This window comes from Sturnira hondurensis, unplaced genomic scaffold (assembly GCF_014824575.4).
Source record: "Sturnira hondurensis isolate 20B ecotype Veracruz unplaced genomic scaffold, ASM1482457v3 Scaffold0015596, whole genome shotgun sequence".
In the NCBI taxonomy this organism is placed as follows: domain Eukaryota; kingdom Metazoa; phylum Chordata; class Mammalia; order Chiroptera; family Phyllostomidae; genus Sturnira; species Sturnira hondurensis.
This window is the reverse complement of record NW_028088227.1, coordinates 3,160,236-3,188,016: the sequence shown is the minus strand read 5'-3', so window position 1 is coordinate 3,188,016 and position 27,781 is coordinate 3,160,236. Positions and strand designations below refer to the sequence as shown.

General features: G+C 35.5%; 1 pseudogene; it reads right to left on the bottom strand.

Moving 5' to 3' along the window:
- Positions 1-454: 454 nt before the first annotated feature.
- Positions 455-27,781, bottom strand: part of LOC119000341 (lysosomal-associated transmembrane protein 4A-like) — a 143,121-nt pseudogene continuing 115,794 nt past the window's right edge.

Genomic DNA, 27,781 nt, shown 5'->3' with positions numbered 1-27,781 from the left:
AAATTAGAATATGCAACCATAATCTTATATAGTCAAGTTAAAATGTTATGTATTTTTTATGTTTTCATAGCTAAAAACTTCAGATCTTATGCCTAATTTACTCATCCTGAATATTTTATTCATTACTCTTGAAAGTATCCAGGGCAGCAAATACCCAGAATGCAAACTATTATATAAAGAAAGTGAAAAGTGAAAAAAGAAAATGTGTGGGGAGCACCCCTTCCCACCGCTCAGTTAAAGGCTAATGATGGCACTTTGCTCTTGCTTAACCTAGATTGCCTTCAAAAACTATTAAAATGGAATAAACTTAAGAAAAAAAAGCCCTGACTTTTAAGAGATGTCCAAAAAGCTAGGTAGTGTTGGAATATGAAGGCTTACACAAAGGAAAGTGTATCATACGAGTTTGAAGAATCCTATACTGTAAAATAAACAAGACAAAAGGCTGGTACAGGGTTTATTGACAAAGGCAGTGTCTTTCGACAGGCATGCAAGGAAGTGGTGCTTCTTTTTCAGGCGTCTTCACTGCCATTTCATAGGTTGGCAAAACACACTGTGAAGGTGTTTCAAAGCAGGGTACACAGCAGTCACTGGTGTGTTTCTGTTGGTGGTGTATTTATAGCAGTTCCAAACACAGTTGATTAGATAAGCCTTAAAAAGAATGACTAAGGCAAAGAACACAAGAACAAGGAACAGAAGGCAGCTGGAGTCTGGAGCCAGGAGGTCTTCTTTGTAGTGAAAATCAGGTAATTGATCCAGATAGTCTTTGATTCTCAGGAAATGAGAGAACTGGGAGCAATCAGGCAGCTGAGGAAGAAGTAAAAGAGCAGTAACAGAAGAATCGAATAAGCCAACCCATTTGATAAGAAATTTCTCTACATACCAGCATTACATGGATTATAAACATAAGAACAGAGGTGGCAAAAAGAACACAGGTATTATGTGCCGTTCTCTCAAATGAATAGAAATTGCCAAGGACTTCATATTGAATGTTGACGGGTGGAATTGAGCTCGGACAAGATTTTCACAGTCAGCAACACTGCCAACAGCTTTAGCTCTGTGTCCCCAGTCTGATCCTCCTACTGCAGACATGGCAACAGCTGCACCACCCAGTGCTGTAGAACCAGGCACCGCAGCTCCATTTAAAAACTGATGTTCAGTATTTCTTCATACGTTTTTCTGCTATATGTACTCCCTTTCTTAAGAAGTGTCTATTCATGCCTGTTGCCCATTGTTCTAGGCGCTATTTGGGCTTATCTTATTAATAGCAGGTGTTATTTATATATATTTGACAATAATGTCTCAGATGCATGTTCTTTGAAAATTGTAACTTCTGTTTCCACTTTATTTTTTAATAAACCAACACTCTCATTTAAAAAAAAAACTACTGGGAATCTGCCCTGGCTGGTGTAGCTCAGTGGATTGAGCATGGGCCTGTGAACCACAGTATCGCGGTTCGATTCCCAGTCAGGGCACATGCCTGGGTTTCACATGGCCCCTGTGAAAATGAGTTTGACGGTCCTGGCCTACAGCATTCTTGCTCTACCTCAGTTTACCCTTCCTCCTCCACTTTCCCTACACACAGGCCAATGGAAGAGCAGGAAACTAGGTGAACTCCATGCTGATGAGAAAAACTTGAAGATTGACAAGATGTCACACCAAATTAGAAGTGCAATTCACTTTGGTTCTTAAATGTGGGCAAGGGCTGTCTCAGAGGCCTAGATTAGTTGGGGTAAGTGTAGTCTGGAAGGTCACCATTTCTATTACTAAATTAGCAAATGAAAAAAAGCATTTCACGAGAAGGGAGAGACAAGGTAGGTAGCTGGCGCAAAGGGCAGAAGGGCTTTTCTGAGTGACGTCTTCCCCTCGTACTGCTTTGGAGGCACCATTGGAGGCATCATTGGCTGCTAACACTTTCTTGTTCTATGTATGTGTATGTATCTATACACATTTACACAGACATATGCTACATGGGCATTTATCTCTTTATTTATCTATGGAAGAATTAGAATGCAGAGAGAAGGTTGTGACAATGGCATAAGTCATATGCTGATTTTTCACTTAAAACAGTTTTACTTTTGTGAGAGAAATCTGTCTAATTAGAATGAATGATTTGACAGTGAGGATTGACTTTCACCAGTGACATTTTTTCTGAACTGAATAAAATAAATCTGTCCCTTGAAACGTGTGTGTATACATTTTAAGGGATATAATATATATGATTATATATATATAATCACTTAGTTTTTCAAATCCTTATATGGGTCATATGATTAAAATACATGAAGGCCAATGATTTAGAGGCCACTAAAATATTACTGGAATAAATTGGAAATATTAAACAGTTATAGTAGCTCTCTGCAAGCCATTCTAAATGTAAGTGGCAAACTGCAGGCTGACCCTACCTTACAACAGCAATTAAAGAAAAAGTCCTCACTTAAACTGACTTGTTCTCATTGAATACTTTTGGAATTTTCACATCAAATTGAAAAGTTCATCTGTACCTGAAATCTTGCAGTGGTAGTTTTGAGAAATGTTTACAAAGAGTAATACGAGGCAGATGTTCTTTTAATAGAAGTGAACAGTCTATATTAACAACAAAATCTTAGACTTTTAATATAGCTACCAACATTGTTTGGTTTGAAATTTCAAATCTAGCTAGATAGATGATAGATAGATAGAAATTGGAAAATATGAACTAAGGAAAAGTAGAACATTAATCATATATTTTAAAACTTTGGAATTGCTTTAATACTACATATAAATTAGTAAGTACATTTGCTTCTTGATAAAATAAATGTTTCCTCATCTGTGCCAAATATAAAGTTAACTAATATTTAATATAATATTTTCTTCCTAATTCTGGGATACTTAATATTTTTAACAAGGCTTTATTTGCCTTCATGGCCTCTATTTTCTAAAGAAGACAGATACAGCAGAAAAGAAGCAAAAATTCTAGTACCAGAATTCAGGCTCTTTTTTCCCTATTATATCATATATTAAAATAAAATGTTTAGTTAATATGTTTAGTTTAATAGTGATAAGGGAGCTGGGTGAAAAGATAAGACCCATTCATTCATTCTGGTATAACGGATTTATCTAATGCCTGTGAGTACCAATCTACGGTACAGCACACATACTGCTTAAATTATACAAAAAATTAAAATATTACTCTAGGATACCATAGGGTAATGTTTCAGTTTCAGAGTGGTTTTACAGAATTTTACAGAGCTCCCCAAGAGGAGCATCCCCAGTACCAGAGACCTGGAGAAGGAGTCCATGTGCAGGATTCAGTAAAACGGTGTTCTGCTTGGTGAAGAGGCATTCAACAGGTGTGAGGATGTTGGGGGACATTCAAACAATTTCTGAACAGGCAGGTTTGTTATCCAAAAAAGGGTTGATTCATTTGAGAAACTTAAAGCAGTTTAGTTGCCCAGGGAATAGGGTGCATGGTTATATGGCACAAGACTGGGACAGAATTAGGGAGGAGTTGAAGATGAAGTTCCCAATGTGTTAAGCAAAGCAATTAAAATTCATTTAAAAAATGACTGGGAAGTCATCAAAATGTTTCAAGTAAGGAAGTGATTATATATATATATATATACATATATATACACATATATATATAGTACATATATATGTATTTTGTTTGTTGAAATTATAATAATTAGTATGAAGAGGGATGGTTGGCAGTATGGAAAGAAAGGCCAGTTGGGAGAGGTAAAGAATAATAATTGCTGAATTTAAGTAGTGACAAAGGGAAGAGGTGCAATGTGTATAAGTTGCAGTTATGAAAGTAATCTTCCAATTAATCAATTCAGTAAGTGTCCGATTAAGTGAGAAGGAAGCTAAAATGACTCCTATGGTTTTGCTGATTCGGTATGAGATTATGTTAATCTTACTGAAATACAGAATGTAAGAAAAATGATATGCTTTGGGGGATGAAGCAGTGAGCTCACTTTTGAATACCTAATTTATGACATTACAAAGAATACACAGATGGAGGTAACCATTTAGCTGGAAAATTACTGGGTATCAGAAGGAAGGTTTGTATTTCAAATAACTCACGAGTGTACAGCAGTATATGGTCAGCATTTATTTCCATTGTAAATGACAGAAACCCAAATCATGCTAATATAGAAAAGAATATATTTTTAAATATATTATTTATTTATTTTTAGAGGGAGGGGAAGGGAAGGAGAAAGAATGGGAGAGAAACATAAATGTATGATTGTCTCTCATGTGTACCCCACTGAGGACCTAGACTGCAACCCAGGCATATGCCCTGACTGGGAATCGAACCCGTGACCCTTTGCTTCACAGGCCCATGCTCAATCCACTGAGCTACACCAGCCAGGGCCTAGAAAAGAATATTTTTAATCTCATATGATAAATAGGGGTACTTTCATGTACAAATTTATTTAGAGTCCCTCAATGCCATGTCTCAGTTATTTCCTCTCTGTTGGCTCCACTTTCTGGGTACATTTGATGGCTGTCATCAGCTTCAGGCTTCTCTCAACAATGACTATTGTCTAGAACCCATATTTTCATGCCATCAAAACCTACAAAGGATAGAATGATTTTCTTCTCTGAAACCCTCCACCAAATATCTCACGACTTCTGTACTGAGAGTAGGTTGCTTGCTTTCCTAAACTGATAACCATGGGCAGGGTACAGGGTTCAGTCATTGTCATAGGCTAATCTTGCGTTTTTGGAGCTAGCTACACAGAGCGTGGAACTAATCTGGAAACACCTGGGCTAAGACCAAAGTGGAATATGTTACCAGAGGAGGGGAATGGAATGCGCATCAGGCTAAAATATAAACCTAAAGGGGAAAAACAAGAAGCATATTACTTTGAACAGTGTATAGGAAAGAAAGAATGTAATTTTGTTACCTTTCAAGAAAATTCCAGTGTTTAAAGAGTCCACAGTGAGTGAAGTTGTGGCGAAGACTTTTTGAATGAAACAGCATATTGTAATTCTTAGATCATTTTCCTGGATCATAAGTTATCATGATCTATTATTCCATGTCCAGAATTGTTCTTTAATGATTTACTTCACACGTTCCCACATTGGAGCTCAATTGCCATTTGTTTCACCCCACACAGCTTCAGGAGCAGTCTCTGCGCCTCACTCCCACTGACTCAGCATTCCTTTGCTGAGAACAGCTTGGATCATTTACTGTGCACTCCCACTTCCATGTTATTTATAAGAATCCTTAAATAAAATGACTGTCAAACCTGGGGAATGACATTGTTAAATTTTCCCACCCAGGAGAGCACTAATTGAGCTCTGTTCTTATTCTCCTAATTGTGTGCCTTCCTTATCCATGGTAATCCGTGTATACTTGTTACGCAGTACACTATGCGCTTAAAAGCAAACCCGTGTCTTGGGGCATACTGATGAGTTCAAAGGCGTTAAAAGGCTCCTACTTAATCACAAGGCAATTCAATTTATTTGCCTTTTTAACAGTGTTAATAGTGAAAGTTTGCTTAAGAGCATGCATTAGCTGTGTTCACCATTTACTGTTCTGATTCTTCCACTAATGAAAGGCCTTACCTGTGTTTCCTACTGACAATGCACAGGCCAACTTCGAATTTTCTTCTTGGTTTTAAACACTTACCCTATTGATACTTAAGTTATTTTGAACCTGTTCCTGAACCTGTTTCTAGGAAAACACTTCCTAGAATTATTACTAATAATGGGGAAAGGAAAAATATTTTACTGTGAGTTAAGAATCTTCCTTACTTAACATTATATGCCTAATTCCCAAATGTTAAATTACAGACTGGGGCCAGCCTCCTGATGGCAGGATCGGCAGGCCAAGATGAAATGATAAAAATAAGGACGCTCACTCCAGTTTAACACAAAGCTACATTATTTAATTGAAAGGCCTATCCCTATGTCCTTCTGATTTCGGGGTGGGGGTTAAAATATGTCCTTCCTTTGCTGATGATGTGGTTATTGACGGACTAATATGTGCATTTTTAGTATGCACAGTTGGCAAGTGAAAAAGTTGAATTTTTTTCTCTTGTTTTCTTTACTTTTTAAAACCCTATATGGTTTGTAAGATTCTAAATGTTAGGGAAGTTGATATGTACACCAGTAAGCAAAGAATTTCGTCTATTCAGCTGAGCTTTGGCTTTAGAATCTGAGTAAAAAATATATATCCCACGAATACAGTGTCCTTCCCAACGTTCTCTCCCCATGGCAGGCTGACAGCCACATCATGTAATAAGGTGCAAACATATGTTAAATCAACATGTCTATTACATACTGCTTCACATGGACCATTCACCTACAAAACATAGCTTAATTACCCCATAATACTCTGAGAATTTTCACTTCACATAAACAGTAAAAGAGAATATTCTCTGCATTCTGTTGATAGATTGTTGCTTCATGTGTTTAGGAGCACATGAAAATGTGGACTTTTTTTCAGTTCAACGGGAATCTTCCCCAGTGAATATTATATTATTGCTAAATGCCTTAGTAAAAGATAATATATATGAAAATATAAGTAGAGTAGAGATAGATGATTTGATGGTGTTTTATTATTTCTTAAACAAATATCTCTTAGATACTAAGAAGTTTCCAAGCATTTTGTTAAATGGTAGAAATAAATAAAATCAGCCATGGTCCCTGTCCTTATGGAGATTAAGTAATATTAGGGAATGCAAGCATTCATCAACAGTCTTACAAAAAATACAAATTTATAACTTTGAAAACAGAGAATATTTGTATGTATATATGTATGTGTGTGTATGTCTACAGATATATGTAGATCTATATCTATCTATCTATCTGTATTCAAAATAACCGATAGTTTAAAAAATGGGTTTGATGGATAGACCATCATGAACTGTTTTAAAGTAGAATGATGGGGTAAACTAACAACTGAGCTGGGAATTGTATAAAAAGATAGAAAACAAATAGAAGAATATAGAGAACTCTTATAAGAAGTTTGTCTACGAAACTGAAAGACCTTTCACTTTGTCCTTACTTTTCAGACACTGTGTTATTCTGACTAAATTAAAACAAGACTAAGGAAGACGTAAAGACTAAATTATATATAGTGTTCTCTGAAGAATAGTAGACATTATTAAAAAGGGAATCCACACTAGAGCAGGAGAAGGGAATGGCCCTGAGATTTCAGAGATTAATGTGAAAGGCTAGTCAGCAGCGGCAATAGGCTCGTCAGTGGTTGCAGTGAAAGGTGTGTAAAGATAATTCAAAGTTTCTAAGAGAAAAGGAGGCTTTTGAGTGTTTTACTGGAACACTATTAATCCCTTAATGTGATGAAGGTGTTGTTCTGACTGAATGCAGACGATAGTCTGTAAGGGAGCCCGAGGAATGCATATTGGTGGGTGATTTAGGTCTCTAGTGTAGCTCGTACTGAGAAAATGGCATTAGCAATAAGATGTTCTGAAGTAAATGAGCTCCAGTAAAATTTAACAAGTATATTGGAGATAATTTTTAATTGAATTTCTGGGGAGACAATGGTTAATAAAATTATACAGGTTTCAGGTGTACAATTTTATAGTATATCACCTGTATATTGTATTGTGTTCATTACCAAAAGTGAGTCTCCTCTGGTCACCTGTTATCCCCCTTTACTCTCTTCTACGTCCCCCACCCCTTCTTTTTCTCTGATAATCACCGTACTATATTGTCTGTGTTTATGATTTTTTGCTTAATCCCTTCACCTTTTTCACCCAGTTCCCCAAACCCCCTAACTTCTAACAGATGTTAATCTGTTCTCTGTATCTGTGAGTCTCTTTCTATTTTTTTGTTCACATATAAGTGAAATTATATGACATTTGTCTTTATTGGACTTATTTCACTAAACATAATACTCTCCAGGTCCAACCATACTGATACAAAAGGTAAGATTTCCTTCTTTTTTATGGCTAAGTAGTATTTCACTGTGTAAATGTACCACAGCTTTTTATCTACTTCTCGACTAATGGCCACTGTGGTTGTTTTTAAACGTTGACTATTATAAATAATGCTGCCATGAACATAGGGGTTCATATATCCTTTCAAATTATTCTTTTGGGTTCCTTTGGATATATTCCCAGAAGTGAAATCACTAGGTCATAGGGCAGTTACTTCCAATTTTAACTTTGAGGAAGCTCCAAGCTGTTTTTAATGGTTCCTGTACCAGTCTGCATTCACGCCATTAGTGCATGAGGGTCCCCTGTCTCTACATCCTCACCAGCATTTGTTTGTTGATTTACTGATGATAGACATTCTGATAGATGTGAGGTGATATGTCTTTGTGTTTTTAATGTACATTTCTTTGATGATCAGTGATGTTGAGCACTTTTTCATATGTCTATTGAACATCTTTATGTCCTCTTTGGAGAATTTTTGTTGAATTGGATAGAGAAAATAAGGAGATGGATGTCATGGTTACCCCTTATTAACTGACTTGAGTAACTAGACACATAGGTATTCCATTACATGAGAAGACAAGGTTTGAAAGAAGACATATAGACCACCAGAGATCGTGCCTTTGGGACACCTAAGAGAAACTATCAAGGAGGCAGTGGTTATAGATTTATGGAGTTAAGAATGAGATCTGCCCTGGCTGGTGTAGCTCAGTGGATTGAGCGCGGGCCTGCGAACCAGACCATCGTGGTTCGATTCCCAGTCAGGGCACATGCCTGGGTTGCAGGCCAGTTCCCAGCAGGGGACTCACAAGAGGCAACCATACATTGATATTTCTCTCCTTTTCTCCTTCCCTTCTCCTCTAAAGATAAATATATTTATTTATAAATATATTTATTTAATAATATTTTATTAAATATTTTTTAAAAAGAATGAGATCTGACTTGAAGATATACGTTTGTTGTGCCTCTGCTTGTAGGTATGGATTGGCATGTATTATGATTACTGTGGGTACCTAGAAAAATAGTACAGAAATGAAAAGAAGAGAGACTTTAGACTGTGCCTTGAAAAATTTCAAGCACTAGAGAAGAAGAGGCTCCTAAGAAGGCACAGAATAGGTAACCTAAAATAAGAGAACTTCAAAAGAGAAATGGCCAGGAAGCCAAGGGAAAATGTACCACCAAAGTGAGTGCTGCTCAGAGGCCAAATAATATGATGGTTGGAAAATAGTCAATAGATTAGAAAAAAATGGGTTTGAGGGGTTGACTTTAATGTACAATTTTAAAGCAGGGTGATGGGGTGAACTAATGACTAAGCATAGAACTGTATAAAGGGATAGAAAGCAAATAGAAGGATGTAGAAAACTTTTATAAGAAGTTTGTTTATGAAACTGAAAGATCCCTAACTTTGTCCTTATTTTTCAGACACTGTGTTATTCTGACCAAATAAAAATTAGACAAAGAAAAACTTAAGAGATTAAGATAAAATATTTAAAGATTAACAAATGCTAAATTTATTTATTTAGATTTATTTAGCAGAGTTTTTTTGTAATTCACATAGGTTTTTAATAGATACGCTGCTTAATCATCCTAAAAAATCTGTCACTGTGATTCATAGATGTTTTATATTCCATTTAAAATATCAAGCATCTAAAATAAAAAAGAATATATTAAGTTCACCTCCTGGGGCTTTGAGATATTTTAATAAAAACAACTCAAACTAATAATGGACTCAGTAACAGTTGTCTCTGCTATGTATAGACATCCTTGGGTCAACAGCCAAATTCAACGTGACTTTCACAGGAGTGTGCATGTGATGAAGGCTGGAATTCAAGTTAATAGCACATGTGCAAAACATTGATTTTTTCTGATGCATTTTTCCTTGAATAATCCCAAGACATTTGTATCAACAGGCTTGGCAATTTACATGATAATCTTTTAAGTTGTTTGGTGGAAAACAACTTTGCTAAAACTCTGGAAAACTTCCCTTGCTAAAATATTTCACCCATCAGAAAGTTGCTAATAGTGCCCTGGCTGGTGTAGCTCAGTGGATTGAACGCGGGCCTGCGAACCAGACCATCGTGGTTCGATTCCCAGTCAGGGCACATGCCTGGGTTGCAGGCCAGTTCCCAGCAGGGGACTCACGAGAAGCAACTATACATTGATATTTCTCTCCTTTTCTCCTTCCCTTCTACTCTAAAGATAAATACATAAAATCTTTAAAAAAAGAAAAATAGTGACCTCACTGTTCACATTGTGAAATATACATTCCATTGGATAAGAAACTTGTTTTGGTTAAAATGAAAATATTACATAGGAAAATGATGAACTACCTCCTGTCTATTATTGGTGGGTTAGTACTAATGGTTCATCTGATTCTATCCACAGTGACAGTGAACAGATAACAGCTCATTATATAATGAGATGTTCCCAGTTCTTTCAAAAGTAAAGTTTTTGAAGGCAAAGGAGTATAAGACAATACCCAGAGCCAAAGCAATATCCATGGAGAGTGAGTAAAAAAACATTATATCAAAGATATTTTTTCTCAAATTTAGCTTTCTAGTAATTGCTGGTTTAATCAACAACAATAGTAACAGTAAACTAAAACATATAGAATGTTTACTATTTGCCTGACATTGTGCTAAGTTTGTGTAATCACTAAGGGCTGGAGCATTCCATTAAATTGGGTTATTTAACTTCATATTCTGAGTTCTCAGCCCTCTCAATCACTATAACATCTTTCTGTCCCAAAATTGTTGATGCAAATTGCTTAATAACTACACAGATATCTATATAGGTAACAGAGAAACACATGAATAGATAATTTAGAAAAAATAAAAACAATAAAGATACAAAAGAAATTAATAATCAATTAATGCAACTTAAAGGCAAAATAGCATCTTATACACAATTATTAAATGAAAGGTGAATTGTACCACAAATTAGTTGTCATTTAGCACTTTGGTATTCTTACGGAGCTCAGGTACAATGGATTGGCTCACTCAGCATTCGTTCATAAGGATGTTATCACTCTTATGGAAACTAGAAGACGAAACATCTGATTTTCCTACACAATTTCTGGTCAGGTATACACTTGCAGCATGGTTCTCATAGCTGAGAAGTCAAAAGACATGTATTGGAATTAGCTGCTTATCTCCATATAAGACAAAACCTTGAAAAGAAGCTTTTGCCCCTTCCATTCTCTAGAAGTTTGGGCTTTCGATGTCATGCTAGGGCCGTGACTCATGACCACGAGGCGACACTAAAAATGGCAGAAAAGAAGAATAAAAAGAATTTGGGTTACTGAAGGCCTGCCTCATGGTGCCACTGTACTATTCCCGAACATTGTATTATGTGAGACAAACAAAACAGCTCTTGTTTAAATGATTGTTGTAGGATATTCAATTCTTTGCAGCCAAAGGCTTTCATAATCTCTGCAGAGAGTGGTTTGCCTTTATGTCTCAATAATCTTTAAAATAATGAGACCTTATACACTATTATTTAAATTCTGGGACTTATTCCAAAGAAATGGATTTATACCAGACTTATATGACCTAAAATGAATGAGTTTGCATAAGAAATTATACCATAAACAAAAATTTTTATTTCAGCACTATTTATAATATCGAAATTAGAAAAAAAATGTTAAATAGGGGTTGAAAGTAAATTAAACTAGTGATATTTATTTAATGGGCCATTATCTAACAATGAAATGACTCTTGAACATGAATAATGTTAAAAAACTTATTTTAGTATAAGTAGAAAGTTAAAACTAATATTTAAAATTATTCACAGTATGGTTAAAATGCTGTATTAAAGCAAGTACAATGCTAAGTTTTAAGTTGATGTGCATTATGGAATATTTTGCTGCTCTTCTATCAACTGTTCTTTCCTTACTCTAACTACAGTAAAGAGTAAGTAAAATTTCAAAACTTTTAAAACTTTCATGCCAAATTTCAAAACTGGAAGTGGACTGAATGGCATGAATTTATAACTTTACATTTTTCGTCTATATCCCAACACATATTTTCTTTTTAATTTTAGGCTATTTTAAAGCAACTACCAATATGACACCATTTTTCTGTAACAATTTCAACTCATATCTTAAGCAGATAAGAATGATTTTTAAGAACATGATCGTCATATCATTATCATACCTAGAAGAATATGCATAATTTTCAAGTTTTATTTATTTATTTTTAGAGAGGAGTAAGGAGGAATAAAGAGAGGGAAAGAAACATCAATGTATGGTTGCTTCTCAAGTGCCCTGACTGGGAACAGAACCTGCGACCCTTTGGTTCACAGGCTGGCACTCAATCCACTGAGCCACACCAGCCAGGGCAGAATATGCATAATTCTTAATATCATAATCAAATATTAATGTTTTCAAATTTCTCTGATGATCTTTATAAACTGTTTATTTCTTATTTGTATCAACTAAAATCCAAATATTCCCAACTCTCAAGTCATGGATTTAGCAAATTACATTTTGCTAGTGGCGTTTATTATGTTCCTTCATCAGGCATGAATTTAATTTGACAGTAGTACTATCTGGATGACTGTGCTTTTTTGTTTTTATGCTCATTAACAACCATTGATAATCAATGCCAAAATGCACATTTCACTAAAAATTGCAAAAATGTGGACTTTTACTTCAAACATTTCTACTTTGTTTATTAACTAGAATACTCCTAAAAAGATTTTTATCTCTTCAAATATTTGGTTATTCAAGGTTTCGGGACCCAAGTACTATTGATAATTTTAGACTGAATAATTCATTGTGCTGAAAGATTGTTCCATAAGTTGTAGGATGTTAAGTACCACCCTGGACTCTTCCTTCTTTGTAGCTGCAGTATCCTTTCTCCAGTCATGAAAGGATGAAAATGAAGACTGAAAATGTCTCCAGACTTTGCCAAATCACCCACGGGGACCAAATTGCTCCTAGCTGAGAACCCATGGGTTTACCCTAAAGTTTATTCATGAGAAGCAGAAATACGCTGGTTCTTTTCTTTATCAGTTTTCAGAATGAGTTCATTCTGAAGCTTTTCTTAGAAGAGATATGTGAACATTTTTTTCTAACATCACTATGAACTCTTGACTTTAAATGTATTTTGTGTGTTTTAAATCAATGTGGTTACTAATCTGATTTGTGCTCATTTTTTTTCTGTCTGAGTCTCTTGTAGTTGTTTCCTAAATTAATTTGATGTGTCTATTACCTTGCTCTCTGCCAGAACAAGTTCATCCAAACTAAGCCAAACTCATTTTGTGGATTTCCTGCCCAGGCCTGGATCCATTATTTCTCCAAGGAGTTATTTTTTGAACAGAATTTAGAGAGTGCAATGAATGCTTGAGGTGCTCATTGGTCGTTAGGCCTTAAAGTGGACAAAAATAAGGTATTTATAGGTAAATGCACACATGTATTTATATTTGTGTGTGTGTTTGCATGTTTGGATTCATGCTTCCATTCAAGTTCAGGACTAAGGATTTTTAGCTAATCTTTAACATCATACCTGCATCTCTTTTCTCACTCCTACGAATCCCAATTACTAGTGATATCAACAAAGTCACTCCTTTATTTTTACCTGTAGTAGAAAAACCTTAAAATTGTCCTTCAAACTCTACCTTCTGATAATCATGCCCTAACATCTTCCTATTCTCTTAAAAGTGAGCTGGGTCTAGTGACTCACCTCTAATGAGTACAATTAAGCAAAGATGATGGAAGTTACTTTCCAGATTAGGTTACAAAGAGCACACTTCGGTTTTGATGGCTTTCTTTAGTTCTCTTGCTGGTATGCTCTGAGGCAATTCATTTGGTTTCTCTTTAGTTGCTCTATGGTGAGGCTCATGTAGCAAGAAACTAGGAAAGCAGTTTCTAACGAACAGCCACAGAGGAACCAAGGCCTGAAGTCCAACAGGCCAGTAGAAATTGAATCCTGCCAACAAGCATGTAAATGAGCTAGGACACAGATTCTCTCACAGTTGATCCTTAAATTGATCCTCGTGTCTGTAGTCCCACTGATATTTTGATCACAGCCTTTTGAGAGCCGTGTGATACAAGCATTCTGTTAAATTGCATCTAGATCCCGGGACCTCACAAACTGTTAGATAATAAACATTTACTGTTTCAGGCTGCTACATTTTGGGTGCAGCAATGACAGTTAATGTAATACCACAACACACATACACAACCTAGTCTCATAAAAATTATTTATATACATATGTCTCCCTCATATTTAAAAATATGTTTTAAAAAGTATTAAAAAATTGGTCATTTATTTTTGTTCATGATATATGAATTACCAGAGATGGACAGTCAAATTATTGTATTTTAACCCCACTTAATGTAATTCCTATCTGTGTGATTATGCCAGTAATTCAATATCAATACCAAATTAGGTTCATTATTTTAGTGCTTTTATTATTATAAATTTAGTTTTGTTTTATAACTATGAAGTCAAGGAATATTCAGAAAATTCTATTTATTTTTATTATTATTATTATTTTTTATCTTTAGAGGGGAAGGAGAGAGAGAGAGAAATATCAATGTATGGTTGCCTTTTGTGCATCCCCTGCTGGGAGTTGGCCTGCAGGGAACCAGCCTGCAACCCAGGCATGTGCCCTGACTGGGAATCGAACCGCGATAGTCTGGTTCACAGGTCCGCACTCAATCCACTGAGCTACGCCAGCCAGGGCAGAAAATTCTATTTATTAAGTAATTTTATTAATTATGCTATTAGTTTTTCTGATTTTCCTCCTTTATTTCCCCCCCCCCCCACCTTGTCCCCTCAACCCTCCAGCACTCCCCTCACCTTAGTTCATGTCTATGGACTGTACATGTAAGTTCTTTGAGTCCTCTGTTTTCCATACTATTTTTATCTTTCCCATCTATTTTGTGCCTACTAATTATGCTTCTTCTTCCTTGTACCTTTCCCCTCCTATTCCTCCCTTCCCCTTCCCCAACTTCCGCTGTGTGATGTCCATTTCTCTGATTCTGTTCCTGTTCTGGTTGTTTGTTTAGTTTTTGTTTTCACTGTTTTTCTGTTAGGTTCATTTGTTAATAGTTGTGACTTTGTTGTCATTTTAATGTATATATTTTTTATCCTATTTTTCTTAGATAAGTCCCTTTAACATTTCATTTAATAAGGGCTTGGTGATGATGAACTCCTTTAACTTGACTTTATCCGAGAAGCACTTTATCTGCGCTTCCATTCTAAACAAAAGCTTTGCTGGGTAGAGCAATCTTGGATGTAGGTCCTTGCCTTTCATGACTTGGAATACTTCTTTCCAGCCCCTTCTTGCCTGCAAGGTTTCTTTTGAGAAATCAGCTCATAGTCTTATGGGTACTCATTTGTAGGTAACTGTCTTCTTTCCCTTTGCTTCTTTTAGGATTTTCTCTTTGTCTTTAATCTTGGGTAACTTAATGATGATGTGCCTTCTCACCTTCCTCTTTGGGTCCAACTTCTTTGGGACTCTGGGCTTCCTGGACTTCCTGGAAGTCTATTTCTTTTGCCAGACTGGGGAAGTTTTCCTTGATTATTTGTTCAAATAAGTTTTCAATTTCTTGCTGTTGTTCTTCTCCTTCTGGCACCCCTATAATTTGGATATTGGAACATTTCAGTTGTCCCAGAGAATTCTCAGCCTCTCTTCATTTTTTTGGATTCTTGTTTCTTCTTTCTGATCCAGTTGGATGTTTGTTTCTTCCTTTTGTTCCAAATCATTGCTTTGAATCCTGGTTTTCTTCTTGTCGTTGTTGATTCCCTGAATATTTTGCTTTATTTTATTTTGGGTATTTTTCATTTGTTCTTTCATATTTCGACCAGGCTCAGTGAGTTCTATGAGCATTTTGATTACCAGGGCTTTAAATTTTCCATCAGATAGGTTGTCAATCTCTTCATTGCTTAGTTCTGAGGTTTTGCTGTGTTATCATTTGGGCCATATTTCTCTGTCTTGGTGCATCTGATAAATTGTAAGGGTCAGGGCCTTTAGGTATTCATCCACGCAGGGGAACCCTCTTTGCTGTGCTTCCAGAAAGGAAACAGTGCATGCCTGCTCATTTCCAGCGCACTTTCCAAGGGACTCTTATGTCAGACTGGGAGTATCTCCCACCGTGGCACCTCTGAGTCTCAGTTTTCCCCTAAGTCAGCTCCTCCTGTCCAGCCTACTGAGCTCGGCAGCCAGCCCCACCCTCAAGGTCTGCCGCATCAAGGCAGGTCTTCTGAGTCCACTGGGCAGTCTGACAGGTTACCAGTCTGTTTGTTCTGGTTGATTTTTTCTTTAATTCCTTGGTTGTTGGAGTTCCATGCAGTTTGATTTTCTGGCACTTTTGGTTTTGTATTGATTTTAGATTGGTTGTTATTCACATTTTGGTTGTTTGAAGAAGCAAAGGGTTTCTACCCATGCCTCCATCTATGCCAGAACTCCCAGAAAATTCTATTTTCTAGTTCTAGTCCCTCCATCCTATTTTTTACTTAACCCCCTAACTTATGATTAACTTTTTCTTTTATCAAAAACCAATAACCAAAATATTTTATATTTTTAAATCCTCTGTTACTAATATGAAATTATGGGAGAATACTCCAGGGCAAATGCATATTTATAATTGTTAATATGAAAACAATACAATAATTACTAAATAATAAAAGAATAAATTGTGTTGTGTGTACTCACAACCATAAACCTACTTCGGTCTACATTGTTCTTCCTCTTGCTTTTACTCATTTGGCATGTATTCTAGTGCAAGATTTCTCAGTCTCCACACTATTGACATTGGGGCTGGATGCTTCTTTGTTGAGAGGGGGCTATCCTGTATCTCAGAATGTTTAGCAGTATACCTCCTCTCTTCCAAATAGATGCCAGTAACACTTTCCCCCCGAGTCTGTGACAACAAAACGTGCCTTCAGATATTGCTGAAAGGTCCCCTGGGGAACCATATCAGTCCCCCATCTTGGATACCGATGTACTATATTCCGTCATTAACAGCTGTATAATACTCATTTATGTGCGCTTACAACTGTGCATGCAGTCCTTTGTTTTTCTTCCCTAGCCCTTTACTGATAAGTCGTTTGGCCTTTTCACATATCTGTTGCCCATGTACTTTATTTTATTTTCATTTTTGTTTAGGAGATCCTCACTAGTTTCAACAATCATTTGTAGTGTAAGTAGGAAATATTTTCCCAGCTATCCATGGGTCATTTTACTTGTTTATAATGTAAATATATTTAAAATTTTCATTAAAAAAGTATCGATTTTTTATTGCATCTGGATTTTGAATAATGGTTAGAAATTCTCTGAATGCACAGAATAGGGAAGAATTCAGCCAAGTTTTTCCCTAGCAATCATATAGTTTCTGAATCATTTTGTATTTATTCTGATGTATACAGTAAGAAGAATAATTTCAATGTTATCTTTTTCAATGTAGCTATCCAATTATCCCAACACTGCTAATTTTAAAAGCTTAGCTTTTCCTCACTATTTTGAGGCCATATCTTTATATTATATTAACATATGCATCAGGTATAGCTGGATTTTTTAATTTTGTTTTTAAAATACCTTTATTGAGGTATAATCTACGTGCCTTGAAATTTACTAGTTTTAAGGTAAAATGAAATGCCTTCATAAATGTACAGAGTTGTACAATTATCACAAAATAAAATTATTCTAGAAGACCTCATTTCCATTATCCATCTCTTTTCCATTTTCCACTCTCTTTTTCCATTTCCAGGCCAGGAAACCACTGTCGACTTCGTGCATTCATTGATTTGCCATCAAGGGGAATTTTGCATGAATGGACCCATACCATATTTGGTATTTTTTGCCTGACTTCTTTCATAAGTGTAACATTTTCCAGGTACATTAATTTTACAGCATTATCAATACTCCATTCCTTTTTATTGTCAAATAGTCCATTGTGCAGACATACTATATTTTTATCTACTTCCTAGTTTATGAACATTTGAATTATTTCTACTTTTTGGCTACTGTGAATGATGCTACTATGAACATTCACACATATTTATCCCAGTAGGTAATAATGCATATTTTATTTCTCTTAGGAATAGGATGTATTTCTCCTAGATATGTTTCATGGCATGAAATTCCTAAATCATATAGTAAATTTATATTTAACTTAGAACAAAACTTCCAAACTGTTTTCATGGATCTTTTATTCTATAACTCTGGTCTGTCCATATGTCTACATTGCATTAATTTGTTTAAAGAAAACACATCTTTTAATGTCAGAAAGGCTAGACCACTCTTCAATAGGTATTTATCGATTATTCTTGCTCTGTGTTTTATTTTAATTTTACTTTTGAAACATGGTAACTTAATTAAGATTAAATTTACTCTCTAAAGTGGGGAGGGCATTATTTGCTATGACACTAATTTTTTGTGTGTTTAAGTATGAGTTATACCTTTCTGTTTGAACCAAGTCTTAGCCTCGGCTTGTTCCAGGTCTGATTTTGTGGCTCTCAGAAGTATAGGTTTAAGGCCTTTCTTTTTAAGTCCACTTGAGTCTCTCCATTTTGTCACATAATCTCTTTCATTACATCTTGTAGTTTTTTCTTCCATCATGTGTTGTAACAAGTTGTTTTTATTGTAAAGGCTATTGACTTTTGTGTTGATTTTATAATTTTCTACTGTGCTCAATTATCATGTTTATAGTTCATTTCCTATCAACTCTTGTATTTTTTAGATCTATAATAGTATAATTTATAATAAACCATCTAAAAGAGGTTTATATCTTTCTTTCCAATTCTTATGCTTCTATTTGCTTTCTCTTTTAAATTGGGCTGGACAATACTACCAATAAAATCTAATAGTAGAGATAGCGGGTATCTGTTATTTGTTTTATGTAATAATCAAGAAAGCCTCTATAATTCCCCATTTAGAAAGATGTAATTTCTGGAATGAGTTTAAGAAGAAAATTTTCCCAGAACCAGTTGGATCTCAGTTTTGGTTAGTTTTGTTTTAATTGTTTTTTTTTTTTTTTAATTTTTAGAGAGAGGGGAAGGGAAGGAGAAAGAGTGGGAGAGAAACATCAATGTGTGGTGCCTCTCGTGTGTCCCCTACTGGGGACCTGGCCTGCAACCCAGGCATGTGCCCTGACTGGGAATTGAACCAGTGACCCTTTGCTTCACAGGCCCATGCTCAATCCACTGAGCTACACCAGCCAGGGCAGTTAGTTTGGTTTTGTGCTCTGTGATCATTTTATTTCTTCTGTGGTAACTGGCCTTTGTTAGACTTTTGTCTTTATTGGGGATGATTTTGTTGTCATATTTACTAGAAAATTATGTGTTTCATCTGTTTCCAAAGTAATTTCTTTTTAAAAATATTTTACCTGGTTTAATAGTTATTTTACCCTTGTCATTAATATTTTCCCTCAATCTGGGTCTTTTTCCTCCAAACTATATTCCATTTTTTATTTTCTTTATTGAGATAGGTAGTAGTTTGTCTAATTTTCTTATTATTTTCAAAGAAACATTATTTATTAGTTTTACTATATTATATTTTGTTACTATAACATATCTACAAATAAAAGCACTGAACATGCGACACACTGAAACTTTATATTAATAGCAATCCCATAAGAGGTGCCAGCAGAATTAATGGACCTGGGGTTCGAGTCAAGTGAGCTTCAAACTTTGGCTGCATTAAAACTGAATTTGTGTAGGAAACGGTGAGGATTTGTCACATGTGTAGCTTATAACTAAGGTTAATTTTTCACATTCTTTTTCAATATAAATGTTAGAGTACATAGACAAAGGTGAAAATATTAAAAGTCAGATGTAGCTGGTTAGTTATCATTAAATTTATATTAAAAATATATTCTTTAAAATTATAAAAATAAGAAACTAAGGACCTGTGCTGTTTTCTGAACAGCATTCATAAATTGAAAATAAAAGAACTATTTTAAATTCTAGAAATCTTTAAATGTTGAGCATTATCTCAGGACAAGTCCTAGAACTACTTCCAAGTCTATGGTAAAAATTTTAGTTCTTGGCTCTAAGTATTGACAGTGAATAAAAGTGAACCTGTTATGAGTAATTTTGTCCAAGAACTTCTACTATTAAAAGCAATCAGCTGAGTCTATCGCCAGGAAGAGGATGTTTCAGAGTGGTGAAACTGCTTTTCCCATTTTTTAATTAACCCTTAACTGGAAGCAAGAACTCCATCCTTACACTCAGGCACACATAAGGTATGTGGAAAGTAACAATTAAAAACAAAATTTAAGGATTAAGCAAAATGTGAAGCAAACTCAATGCTGGTTTTGGGAACCATGAAAAATGGAATGAGAAATGCCAGAAATGCAAAGTCAAGAAGATGGAACTCATCCGTCGGTGAGGGTGACTATGCATATAGAGCCACGGCACATCCCTGATGTGGCCACGCATCCTTCCTGAATGGTCCCGTTAATTCAAAGGTTTCTTTGTTGGTGCTTGACACTGGTTTGAAAGTTGTTGTCTCGAACTCAGCTGTAAAATTCCTGGGTGCTATTGTCCTTTAAACATGGTGCTACCTTCTTCTATGATAAGAGTGTTTCCGAATCTTGGCCCTATTTAGATTCTAGTCAACATAATTTTTGTATGTGTGTCTTTTGCATTGTAAGATGCTTAACAGCATCTTTAGTCTCTACCCACCAGATGTAACACTGTCCCCTTAGTTGTGACAACTAAAAATATCTTCAGACATTACCAAGTTCCAACATGGGAGAGGCAGGGCAAAAGTACAAACTGCAGCATTAGGGTTTACTGACCGCATTCCTCTTATGATTGATGGCTCATTCCTTTCATTTATATTCCTGAAATACACAGAAGGGGGGGCTGGTTAGGTCTGATTCATCTTTGCTTTTGATTTTTGAAAATCCCTTTATAGTCTTGCCTGCTTTTCATATACTATCATTGTCAAAAGGAATTTTTCAGGGGATGGAGTACTATGTAATAATTTTCTAACATGATGCTAAACTTCTGTGTGTCCTTGATATGAACCATAATGTGTTTCTTAGTTTAGTGTTTTACAAAATCATGAAAAGTCTAAATAAACAAAACTGTATCAATCAATCAATCAATCACACTGTCACACATTATTATTTTATAAAATAATCAAGAATACTATGTGCAACAATGCTATTGTCTCTGCCTCACAGAATCAGGTTGAAGAACTCCATAAGCTCATGTGTTTTGGATTTTAAGAAACATAGTAAAAATTTAGATAGAGCCTAAACTAAGAACAATTCAGCACAGGAGCAATTATAATTGGGAGCTGTGTTCCTCTTAATGCTCAGGGGCTTTCTGTTGCAGGTCCACATTTCTTTCCTTCAGATATTATCCTACATCATTAAAATAATTTCAGGGCCAGTCATCTAATTAGTAGTCACTTGGTCCTTTCCTCCATCTAGAACTTCTCAATTCAAATGCTACATAGAGTGATATATTTTCCTTGTTTCTTAAGCTCTCATTCTCACTTTCCATTTTAAAAAATTTGCTCAATATTTGTCTTAGCTTAGATTGCAGTGACAAAATGCCATAGTTTGGATGCCTTAACAAACAGAAATTTCTATTTTCACAGTGTTGGATGTTAGAAATCCAAGATCAAGGGGCCAGCAAGTTGAGTTCCATCAGGGTTCAATTTCTAGTGAGAACGCTTCCTGGCTTGCAGATGGCTGCCTCCCTGTTATGTGCTTATGTACTGGAGAAAGAAGGGGATTTCACTGTTTTCTTCTTCGTATAAGACCACCAATGCTATTGAGGTAGAACCCCACTCTGTGACCTCATTTGACATTCACTACTTTTTTATTTTCAATAAGCCCAACCATCACATACATTCACATTGAAAGTTAGAAGTTAGAGCATCAACATTGGGGGGCAGGGGCAGTGACACAATTTTGTTAATAGTAATATTGTTAAATAATTATCCTTATTGGTATTCTAGATCCTGAATTTTATTCCAACCCTTATCTGTTCTGTTATTACTCTCTCTATTTTTTTTAAAGTCTGTGTATACATGTGTGTATATCTGGTATATTTGTACTTGTTTGCATACATATATACCAGTGACTTTCAACCAATGTGCCAAAAAAATTTTTAAACATGCAAGACAACAGAAAAGTAGGCAGAGGATATTTTCCCTTTTCTGAGCCTTCCCCACACAGAGCTACAAGCCGTAGAGCCAGAGAGATGGCAGGTGGGGGCCATATCTGATACTCTATCAAATTGGTTCACGTGGTTTGCTCCACCCTGGGGAATCTGGGGAATCCCTGAGGCTCTGCCCCACCCATTTATGGTCCTCACAAGCTGGTAACAGTGGCTTTTCCATATGAATACTGGTCTCAGCTCAGGGTTCACATCTTTCTAAATCCTCACAAACAACCAGCCTGAGTGTTCCCCTGCCCTTGTACCACTGGCTCTCTGGCCCCAGGCCTGGCACTAGTAGCAGGCAACTTTGGATCACAGTTTGGCTTCACCTGGAAAATTCCAAGCCCAGCACAAGTAGCGGCCATCTGCACATTGCTTTATAGATCATGCTGAATGGCCCTGGATGAATCACAGGTGGTGGCTGACCCTGGCCCACACCACCCCGGAAACTCTAGAACCTTCACACTCAGTGGATAGTTATAGACAACACTGGAGCACCACCACCCTGCCCCTGCACAGCTGAACCTCCATGGAGGGGGAAAGGTTTGTGGGCAATGGTCATGGCCAGTCCTTATAGCTGACTGGCCTGGCTAAATCTCTCCCATTGACCTGCCAACATCAACCAAGGCTCAACTGTAAGAAGAGGGTGTACTTAGCCCATTGGAGGGTGCACCTTTAGTACACGGTATCGGTGATAAGGGAGGCTGTGCCACTGGACACTACAGGACACCTATTGTATTAGACTACATTACCAAGACAGGGAGTCAGAGCAGCTCTACCTAATACATAAAAACAAACAGAGGGAGGCTACCAAAATGAGAAGACAAAGAAATATCGTTCAAATAAAATAACAGATCAAAACTCCAGAAAAAGAACTAAGCAAAATGGGGGTAAGCAATTTGTCAGATGCACAATTCAAAAAACTGTGTATAAGGATGCTCAAGAAATGTAGGACCTCAACAGCATAAGAAAGACCCAGGCAGAGGAGAGGAAGATGATGATAATGGTGGAAAGAAGAAGGGAATAGACAATGAACATGTATGAATGACCCACAGACATGGAGAACACTATGGAAATTAACTGGGTAAGTGGGGGTTAGGATGGGTAAAGGAGGGCAAGGGGGCAACACTTGGGACAACTGTAATAAAACAGCAATAAAATGATTTAAAAAAGAAATGAAGGATATAGTAATGGAAATAAAGAAAAACTTACAGGAAATTAACAGTAGAATGGATGAAAACAAGAATCAAATTAATAATTATTTAGAATATAAGGAAGCAAAAAACAACCAATTAGAAAAACAGGGAGAAAAAGGAATCCTCCAAATGAGGACAGTATAAGCACACTCTGAGACAACTGCAAGAGATCCAACATTTGCGCCATAGGCGTGCCAGAAGGAGAAGAGAAAGAGCAAGTGAAAAAAAAAAACTTCCCTAATTTGGGAAGACAAGGTGAAGCTAAAGGAATTCATCCTCACCAGACCATTATTATATGACACATTAAAGGGGCTTTTTAAGACAAAGAAGATCAAAACTATGAGGAATAAAATGGCAATAAACACATACCTATCGACAATTTTATATAAAAAACAAACTGAGCAAACAAGAAGAACTGAGACAGAATCATGGATATTGAGAGTATTTTGATAGTTGCCATATGGGAGAGGGCTTTGGAAGGATAAATTAGAGGCGGAGGGATTAAGAAGTACAAATTGGTAGTCACAGAATAGCCATGAGGAAGTAAAGTACAGTATAGGAAATGGAGTAGACAAAGAACTTACACATGTGGCCCATGGACATGAACAATGGTGGGGGGATTGCCTAGGTGAGTGGGGGTGCTGGGTGGTGTGACAAAGGGGAAAAATTGGGACAACTGTAATAGTGTAATCAGTAAAATATAATTTAAAAGAAAAAATCCTAAAAAATGAGTTTACCCTTTGATATAGCAATTAAACCTCTATGAATTTATCTTTAAACAATAAATGGTACAATATTTTAGTAATAAAAAAGAAAAAGGTTGAAAACTGCAGATATATATATATATATATGATATATATATTGTAAATACATATATGTATATAATATGTATACTTCCCAGATAATTTCTTTGTAGTAGATTCTTAATTTATTTTAAGAATTTTAAATAAAGAAAATTTTTGCTCCTAAAATTCTCTTCTATTATATCTTAGAGAAAACACTTATGACAATTTTTCAATTTGATCACTATTATTCAAGTCACTGAGGCCCTTAAATATACAGTACATTTTTATTTTCTACTTAGACTAGTCCGTTCATACTTGACCTACCCTCAGATGATTGGATGTTTCATGGGCTTCTTGTGCAAGTATTAGGAAGTTATCATTTATCAAGCACTAAACAGAAGTGACTCTTTTCCTGTGAGCTTACAATAAATGGATTTCATCGCCGAGTCTCTTCCTGAGAAGCAAGGGGAGGTTTTTGGTTCTTGTCTGGGATGAGGGAAGGAGTAGGTCTCTTTCAGTTATGGGATAGAGAAATAATTCTACTTTTTGATTAGAGCTCCTAGAAGACAGTTGGGAGAGTGAGGCAGATGAACAATGTTTCCTCATATGTTAGCATAAGATGTGGGCAGAAGCGATTTATCTCCTAAAGTTGGAAGGATGTCTTCGGCCCCTTGGTAGCCAACAGTTATGCTCCCCTGAAGCAAGGATTCCTCAGTGCCAAGAATTTACATGTGTGGTAGGAAAGAAGACTCCACTCCACTCCCTCCTCCGTCCCTCCTATTAGTGCCTGCTCCTGATATTAGTTGAGTCAGCCTAGCAAGATATAACAAAATAGAGACAATGTCCTCCTAGGTATGTTGTGTTCTACAGAAGTCTGAGTTCCCTGGAACCTCTTTGACTTTGTTTTTTCTTCCCCCATTCTGTTCCAGGGGTCAGAGATCATCTCAATTAAAAAAAAGTTTTATGCACCTTGTGTTCCCATTATATTCTTTTATAAAGGGAATGTTTAACAATTTAATAAATGTTTATTTAGCAATAATTCACTATCTCCTTGGTGTTTATACAGTTCTGTACTGGGCATAACAAGATAAATAATGAAATTGAAAGACACTTCCTGACATTCATGAATTTATTATATAGTTAGAACTTCAGACATGATTAAATAAACAGAAATCATTAAAATAAACCTGGGATAACCTCTGGCCGACTGTCACACAGAGTCCTGTGGAAATACAAAACAACTGTGATCAGAATGAATTTAGAGTTCACCAGATTTACTGGAGAAAATGTCTTGAAGCAGTTTTAATGGAATCCAGGGATACGAGTGGTTGGAAATTGTTACCTAGTCTATGTCAGGAATAAGCAAATGTGAGAACAAGTGAAGGAGCAAGGATGATTAGAAAATTTTCAAATAAGCTTAGTTCAGATATAGCTTAGTTGGATTGCTCTTAAATATTGTTAAATATACTTTAGCATACAATTGTTTCTATTTATTAAACACATTTTTATAACTCATTGAATTTCAAGCTTACTTCACAAATACTAAACGATCTATTTCGATGCTAATTGTTGTGTTCTAAAATTGTGATTAGTTATATTACATGAAAAAAAGTGTACTCATGTCTTCTCTGATTCAACCAGTTGTCAGCATAGAAATTGTACGAGAATAAGAAATTATTTCTCTTCCTCCGATTCCAACTCACATATTATAAGATCTGAATGAGTTTTTGGAAGGGAGGATTTCTCCAGTGATGGACCATTGTATCTTCATAGGAAATTTTCTAAAACATGGAAGTGATGTAAATGACATAGTTTGAAAGAAATTTTTGGTGGATGTCTGATGGAAATCAGTTTGGTCTAATATATGTGAGCTATTTCCCCAACAAATCGTGATGAAGGGAGAACCAAATGAAAATAAAATTGCTTTTTCATGATTCTTCGTGCTATTAGTTCAGAAACCCTTGCATCAGATTCAGTGTTTTACTCTAAAATGTCAATTTAAGAAGTTGTTTTGCTATGTTTCATTTCTAGTAAAACAAACAAACAACAGGGTAATGGTTTATGCACTAAAATGTCTAAAGTGAAAAAATTATTAAATTAAAATGCTACTTAGAGGACTGAGTTATCACTATACACTTATGTTACATGGTTTACTTCTTCCCATATTTTAAAATTCCTTGCCTACTGTTTTAAAGAAATTTTTTCATAGAGACATTTTAGAGAGTTAAAGCATATTAGCAGACTATTTTCAAAGTAAAATTTAATATAAATTATTTTCTAAGTAAAAGAAAAATTTTTGAATGAAATTAGAAAAATTTAAAAATTGATATTGATTTAAAAATATTTTTGATTCTACCTTTTAAAAATTATGAACCATCCAGGTTTGGGGGACAGCTTTCATTTTTAAAAAAAATATTTTATTTATTTATTTTTAGAGAGAGGGGAAGAGAAGGAGAAAGAGTGGGAGAGAAACATCAATGTGTGGTTGCCTCTCATGTGTCCCCTACTGGGGACCTGGCCTGCAACCCAGGCATGTGCCCTGACTGGGAATTGAACCAACGACCCTTTGCTTTACAGGCCCATGCTCAATCCACTGAGCTACACCAGCCAGGGCTCATTTTTATACATTTAATATAATTCATTAAGAAAAGAGAAAATACATCTGATATTAATTACTGCCCTGCTTCTTTGAAATCTCTGCATACTATGGTGAGGGCAATAGAAATATAATTTAGTGTGGGCTGCCTCATTTATTTTCACAAAATATTACCAAAGCATTACAATAAGCAAGAATCCACTTTCATTACACATATACAGTATATATTATATAAATAATATTATAACATGACATATTATTATATATACTATATTGATACATTATTGTAATATATACTATATTTATATATCATTAGCTTTTCTCAAAATAGACATATTTTTTATTTTTAAAGCTATTTTTAATGTAAAAATTTTAAGAAACTCCATACACTAAAAATGTCCTTTGATTGATAAAGTCAGTATTTAAAAGAATATATCGATGTGGCAGCCTTGTCAGTTTTGTTCCCTAATCTACCTTTAGTACTTAAAACCATGTTTGGCACAGAGAAAGTACTCAAAATATATTTATTGAATGAACAAATGACTGAGAATATCATAATTAAGTATGTTTATTATTTCATTATTAACAAACTAAGTATAAAGGCTAATCGGTTCATATTTTTGAAGGTTTTAAAAGTACTTTAAAAACTAGGTACAATGAAAGATGAAATATTATAGTATTTAATGAAATTTCATTAATATACATATCTATTTATTCAGTTACCATACAAATATTTTCACCTCTTTCTCCATTTTTTTAACTTAGTTTCCTCATTTTTTTTTTGCCTGCAAGGAGCCTTTATTATTAAACATGGGAAGTCTAATAATTCTAAGCTACAGTTTTGTCTGAGGTTCTATGCATTCACCAATGCTCCATTAAACAAAGAACAAACTGACAGTGACCAGAGAGGAGAGGGTAAGGGGATAATAGGAGAGAGAAGGGGAAGGGTCAAGTCAAAGAATGTCTATAAAGGACCCATGGCCAAGGGCAAGGAGGGTGAGGGGAAGGTTGAATGTGGGAGTGGGAGTGGGCATGGCAGGGGAGAGTAATGGGGGACAAGCGGGGACAACTGTACTTAAACAACAATAACAAATTTAAAAATTACATGTCTATCTTAAACCTTTGGACAACAGCAATTTTCCGTGTTAATTTTAAAGCAGGGTCAGAAAAATCAGATTTTTTT